Source organism: Chiloscyllium plagiosum, chromosome 42 (genome assembly GCF_004010195.1).
Source record: "Chiloscyllium plagiosum isolate BGI_BamShark_2017 chromosome 42, ASM401019v2, whole genome shotgun sequence".
In the NCBI taxonomy this organism is placed as follows: Eukaryota; Metazoa; Chordata; class Chondrichthyes; order Orectolobiformes; family Hemiscylliidae; genus Chiloscyllium; species Chiloscyllium plagiosum.
Window position 1 is genome coordinate 11,289,726 of NC_057751.1, and position 5,923 is coordinate 11,295,648.

The 5,923-nt window shown below is 47.8% G+C and overlaps 1 protein-coding gene across 1 annotated transcript in view; it reads right to left on the minus strand.

Annotated features, from left to right (window-relative positions):
• Positions 1-999, minus strand: part of LOC122543124 (fibroblast growth factor receptor 1-like) — a 141,544-nt gene extending 140,545 nt beyond the window's left edge. Inside the window, exon 1 of the mRNA XM_043681460.1 lies at positions 882-999. The gene's annotated coding sequence lies outside the window, so the exon portion shown is untranslated. The remainder of the gene's footprint in view (positions 1-881) is intronic.
• Positions 1,000-5,923: the final 4,924 nt, after the last annotated feature.

Below are 5,923 nucleotides of genomic sequence, written 5' to 3' on the forward strand. Positions count from 1 at the left end.
CCCTCTCTCCCTCTTCCTCAGGATCAGCCTCTCTCCCTGCTCCCTCTCCCTCAGGATCAGCCTTCCTACCTCCCCCCACTCCCTGATTCTGGGACCTGGGGGCCAGAATGAGACGGTGTACAATCCCACTGTACCCCCCCGCTCACCATTGCCTCACTTCCCTCCCCATTTTGCGGGCTCAGAGCTGCAGTTGAAACGGGAGGAAAGGATTTCATGTTGGGAATCTCGGTGGGGGGGAGACACAGGGACAGGATTGAGGAAGGAGCGAGCGTGGCTTTCTGTCCCGAAACCATTGTAAAATAATAAAACACACAGACAGAGACAGACAGAGACACTGGGACACAGCAGAGCCCAGTTTCCATTCAACCGAAACAACCAGAAGGGGCTCAGCGTTTGCCAGAGATCCCGGGGTTTGCAGGGAGCGGGGGGGGGGCTCCCAAAGCCCGCCTTTCCCTCTCCCTCCTCTCTCCTTCCTTCTCCGGGTGCATCCAAGCTCCTTCCCCGGGAAAAGGTCCGTCTCGCTGCGTTTTCCCAGCGTCTGCCCTGAACCGGGGCTTGGAGGGGGGGAAGGACCACTTCCAACAGGGACCACCCCCGGGAATGGTGAGGAGATGGGGCCGGAAAAGGCTATGCGTTTCCATCCGAACCCGACTCCAAAGCCCCCTCCAGCCTGCAATCCCCCCCTCCCTGGGCGAGAGGGACGCGCGGGAGCACAGGCTCCAAACAAAGGCAGCAGCCAAACTTTGGCTAACTTTTCTTTAGTTTCTCTCTCTCTCTCTCTCCCCACTCCCCTGGAAAGTTGCCTTTGTTCTGCGTGAGTCGGAGAGGAGTCTGTGTCTCTGTCTGTCCCCATTCCCTTGGAGCAGCAGCAACACACTCACCCCCGGGCTCAGAGAGCCGAGCTTCGGGCAGCCTCTCAGTCCGCACCGCTCCCCCTTCTCGCTGCTGCCTCCATCGCTCCTGCGTTTTATCTTTCCTCCTTGGAGCTGGAGAGAGAGAGAGAGAGAGAGAGAAGGGGAGGGGGGTAGTAAAGGGGGTGGTACACGTGATGCTGCTCACACTGAGATAGATAAAGAGGTAGGTTGGGTTTCTCCTTTGAGTGTTTGCTCTGAGCTGTGTGTGTGTCTCTCAGCAGTTGCAAGGTGCTGGGTATTTCCCCCCGCGAACCTCCCTCCCTCTCCCCCTCTCTCTCACACACACACACACACACAAAGACCTTTCCCCCCCTCTCTGGTGTTCCTCCCGCTTCACGACCGAGGTGTGCTCCCCGCCTCAAAATAAAATCCAGAAAGCAACCCTCTCTCCCAGCGCCCTGCCCTGTCTGTGAGGGAACACAAACTTCCAGTGAAATGGGATCCCATTGGGATTGGCCTTGCTGTCTCTCCCTCCGGCACCGGGCCAGTGGCAGCCTGGCACCCCACAACATCGGCACAGCAAGATCCCAACGGGATTTTTTTTTTTGCTCGAGGTGACAACTGAAAGCTGCACTCTTCAGTCTCTAATCCTGGAAAAGCACAGCAGGTCAGGCAGTGTCCTAGGAGCAGGAAAATCGACATTTCGGGCAAAAGCATCATGGTGGCTCAGTGCATTGCTGCTTCCAAGTGCCAGGGACCTGGGTTTGATTCCAACTCTGGATGACTCTCTGTGCAGAGCTTACACATTCTCACTGTGTCTGCATGGGTTTCCACTGGGTGCTCTGGTTCCCTGAAACGTCGATTTTCCTGCTCCTCGGATGCTGCCTGACCTGCTGTGCTTTTCCAGCACTACTCTAATCTTGACTCTGATCTCCAGCATCTGCAGTAGCCACTTTCACCTAGTCTCTATTCCTGTACAGGTGTTCTGCAGAGAGCCAGTGAGAGGAGTTCTTCAGAGATTTTTAGAACCTTTGCATGTGGAAGCAGGCCATCCAGCCCATTTCGTCGACAGCATCCCACCCAGACTCATCCCCAACCCTATCCCTGTAACCCTGCACTTCCCATGGCTCATTGACCGAGCCTGCACATCCCTGGACATGACGGGACAAGTTCCCATGGCCAATCCACCCTAACCTGCACATCTTTGGACTGTGGGAGGAAACCCACACAGACACGGGGAGAATGTGTGAGCTCCACACAGAGAGTCGCCCGAGGTTGGAATCGAACCTGGGTCCCTGCCGCTGTGAGGCAGCAGTGCGCTGAGCCACCCTGATGCCACTCCCTCTGTTGCTTTGACTTGACCCCCACATCTTGGATTTGGTGTCTTTCTGAATGAACCTTGTTGCATTTTGGTGGGCCATCGCTTAGCAGAGATGTTTGACTTCTTCAGGGGATGCTTTGACTGTTGCTTTTGATATCTGTCATTGAAAACTTTGTCTCAGAGTTCACTGGGAAAGAACATTGAGGGAGAATGAACAGTTCCAGTCACAATTGCTTTGGTATGGCGCAGATTGAGATCTGAAGAAACATTTGCAAATTGACGACCAAAGTCTTGGCCCTTAAAACTGTACACCTTCACAATAAAAAAACTTAATGCGGGTCAGATTTAAACAGAGACTTTGTGTAGTGCTCAGAACATTGGGGCGACACACCAAACCCCCCACCCCCCCAGATTTCTCAAATACTGTCACGGAATCTTACTTCCACTGAAGAGGGCAAGTAGAAACATAAGGAACAGTAAGAGGCCATTTGACCAGTTAAACCTGCTTCCCCATTCAATGAGATTGTGTCTAATTCTCCAACCTAACTCCTCAGATCCATCGGTTCCCCACATTCCTTTGTTTCTTTGGCGAATATGATATCTCTATCTCGGACTTAAAATGAATAATTCATCTGCTGACTTCAGGTTAACATCTCATTGATGAACCAATGTCTTACACAGTGCTGTCCTGGTGTCAGCCTGCACGACATAGACAAGCCTTTGGAGTGGGACTTGAATTCTCATCTGTCTGGCCCAGGGCTGAGACTGTGAACAAGGACAAATCCCTTCTGGTTTTCAGCCAACCTAAGATGGTGCCCTTTCCTTGGTCAGCCCAGAACAGAGCATTGCAGCCATGACAATCAAGTGGACCGATAGTCGTCAAGATTAAGAGCTCGGTTTTAAACATGAATGGTTTCAGAGATCTCCAAATCCAGTGGTGCCCCCTCCTCACCAGAAGGTCCCAGATAGGGAAGGGTTAAATTCTGTCCTCACCTCTACTAAAACCTTGACTGATATCAACCTGGGATCTTTCTGTACAGCTCTATTCAAGCCACAGATATTTTTGTCTTGATTTTGATCCTAAAACCAATACTCTGGTAACAAGTACTGTGGTACTCTGCGTGGGTTTCCTCCGGGTGCTCCGGTTTCATCCCACAGTCACAAAGATGTGCGGGTCAGGTGGAACAGAGCATTACAGCCGTGACAATCAAGTGAACCGATAGTCATCAAGATTAAGAACTCGATTTTAAACATGAATGGTTTCAGAGATCTTCAAACCCAGTGGTGCCCCCTCCTCACCAGAAGGTCCCAGATAGGGAAGGGTTAAATTCTGTCCTCACCTCTACTAAAACCTTGACTGATATCAACCTGGGATCTTTCTGTACAGCTCTATTCAAGCCACAGATATTTTTGTCTTGATTTTGATCCTAAAACCAATACTCTGGTAACAAGTACTCTGGTACTCTGCGTGGGTTTCCTCCGGGTGCTCCGGTTTCATCCCACAGTCACAAAGATGTGCGGGTCAGGTGAATTGGCCATGCTAAATTGCCCGTAGTGTTAGGTTAAAAGGGTAAATGTAGGGGTATGGGTGTGTTGCGCTTCGGCAGGTCGGTGTGGACTTGTTGGGCCGAAGGGCCTGTTTCCACACTGTAAGTAATCTAATCTAAGAAGACAGCCAGCTTTTAAACCAGCACACATGTAAGCCTTTTTACCAGTATTGTAAAGCCTTCTGTTTTACATGAAACGATACCGGAAATCGGAGGATTCATTTGCGACCTTTTGGATTGAAAAAGAATAAACCTTGAACTCAAGTCACAGGATTTGTGACGGAACTTGCTCATACTGTTGTCAATCACCTATGCACACATTACATGTTAGCACAACAAGCAATTGCATCTTTCCATAAACTGTTGCGTTTACATTTACTTTAGTGCAAACAGTTATTTACTGAAATATTTCATTTACAACATTCAGAAGGTCAGTTGAAAATGCAGCACAGGAAATGATTAGCATTAGACAAATAAAATGCAGATATATGTGTGTGTTCTTTCTGAACCCATCTGTACAGTTTTTGCTGCCTGTCCTGGCATTGTCCTCAGTCTGTGAAACTCCATCAGTCCATCTGTTTTTAGCTCCTGCTGTCAGGAGATCTCCTGTCATGCTATGCACCATCCAAACACATCTTCTGTAGCCTGTCCACAACCACTGTATGACATCCATCATCCAACTCCACCCAGATCACCTCCTCTGTCTCTCTGCTGCCCTCTACTCTGCCCTCCAGGAGGAAGCTCTCCAGCTTCTCAGCTCAGATTAGATCTATCCAAGAAAACACACAACAGACACACCAATACAGAGCGTGTTTTCATTGTCCGATAGATTGACAATGTAATATATTATGGACCAGACCGGACCATCTCAACAGATATGAAGAAGATAGCCCAGAGCCTAACTTTTTCTTATTTTAAAGACAAGTGCAAGGTTTTGAATTGCATATGCAATTCAATTGGTCAAACAACCAGATTTGAAGCAAAACACACTTTATTCATTCACAATAGTTAAAATACAACAAAAGAAAGAGGAAATTGGAATAACTGAACTCGATTGCAAAATTTAACAGAATAAAAGACTATTTTACAACAAGAAAGTAACTGTTGCAACATAGTAACATCCCCAACAACACACACTTGACAAAAGCAAAGTCAATAAAATCGATTGTCTCCCATTCAATTCGGGGAGAAAGTGAGGACTGCAGATGCTGGAGATCAGAGCTGAAAATGTGTTGCTGGAAAAGCGCAGCAGGTCAGGCAGCATCCAGCGAACAGGAGAATCGACGTTTCGGGCATAAGCCCTTCTTCAGGAATGAGGAAAGTTTGTCCCATTCAATTCGAGCAGCCCAGGAGGAAAAACGTAATGAGAAAACTCCGAGAGAGAGTGAGAGTAGCAGGGAGAGATGCACTTCTGCTTCCAAACCCAGCCACAAGACCCCAACAATAATTGTGAGTGAAACAAAAGATCCCTAGTTCTGTGAGAGCTCAATCACACCCATTCAGGCTGCTTCTATTGTTCCAACTTTAAAAGAAACCTAAGGACTCACATAGTGTTTACTCCAGTGTTTACATTCTGTGCAGTTTGGAAGGTGAATTTGGTCAAAGTCATTGTGATATTCAGGTTAAAAATCACAGAACACCAGATTATAGTCCAACAGGTTTATTTGAAAGTACAAACTTTCAGAGCACTGCTCCTTCATCAGTTAGCTAGTGGGGCAGGACCATAGGACACAGAATCTATAACAAAAGATCATTGTGCCATACAACTGAGATGATATGTTGAACAAACCTAGATTGCTGTGAAATCTTTTATCTTTTCGAATGGGTTGCAGGTTTCAATTCAGCGACACGTAAATCCCAGAACAACTTCCAAATCACAGTCCTGAGATAACTTAAGGTTTTATTAAAAAAAAGCGATATCTCAGCTCACATAATGCATTTAAGGTGTGAGGTTAGAGTCTGTCTGTATTCCAATCATGAGCCTTACTGGTTCTATTTCCAAAGTAGGAATTGATAAAATGTCACATGGATTGACTGCCGACAGACTGTGCTTTTTGAACAAAAGTGTGTCCGTGTGATGTAATACAGGCCAGTGAGAGTGTGAGTGTTTGTGTGTGTGCCTGAGAGAGAGTGTGTGTATGAGAGAGGGTCTGCGTGAGTGTGTGTGTATGTGTGTTTGCATGTGTGTGTCTGAGAGAGAG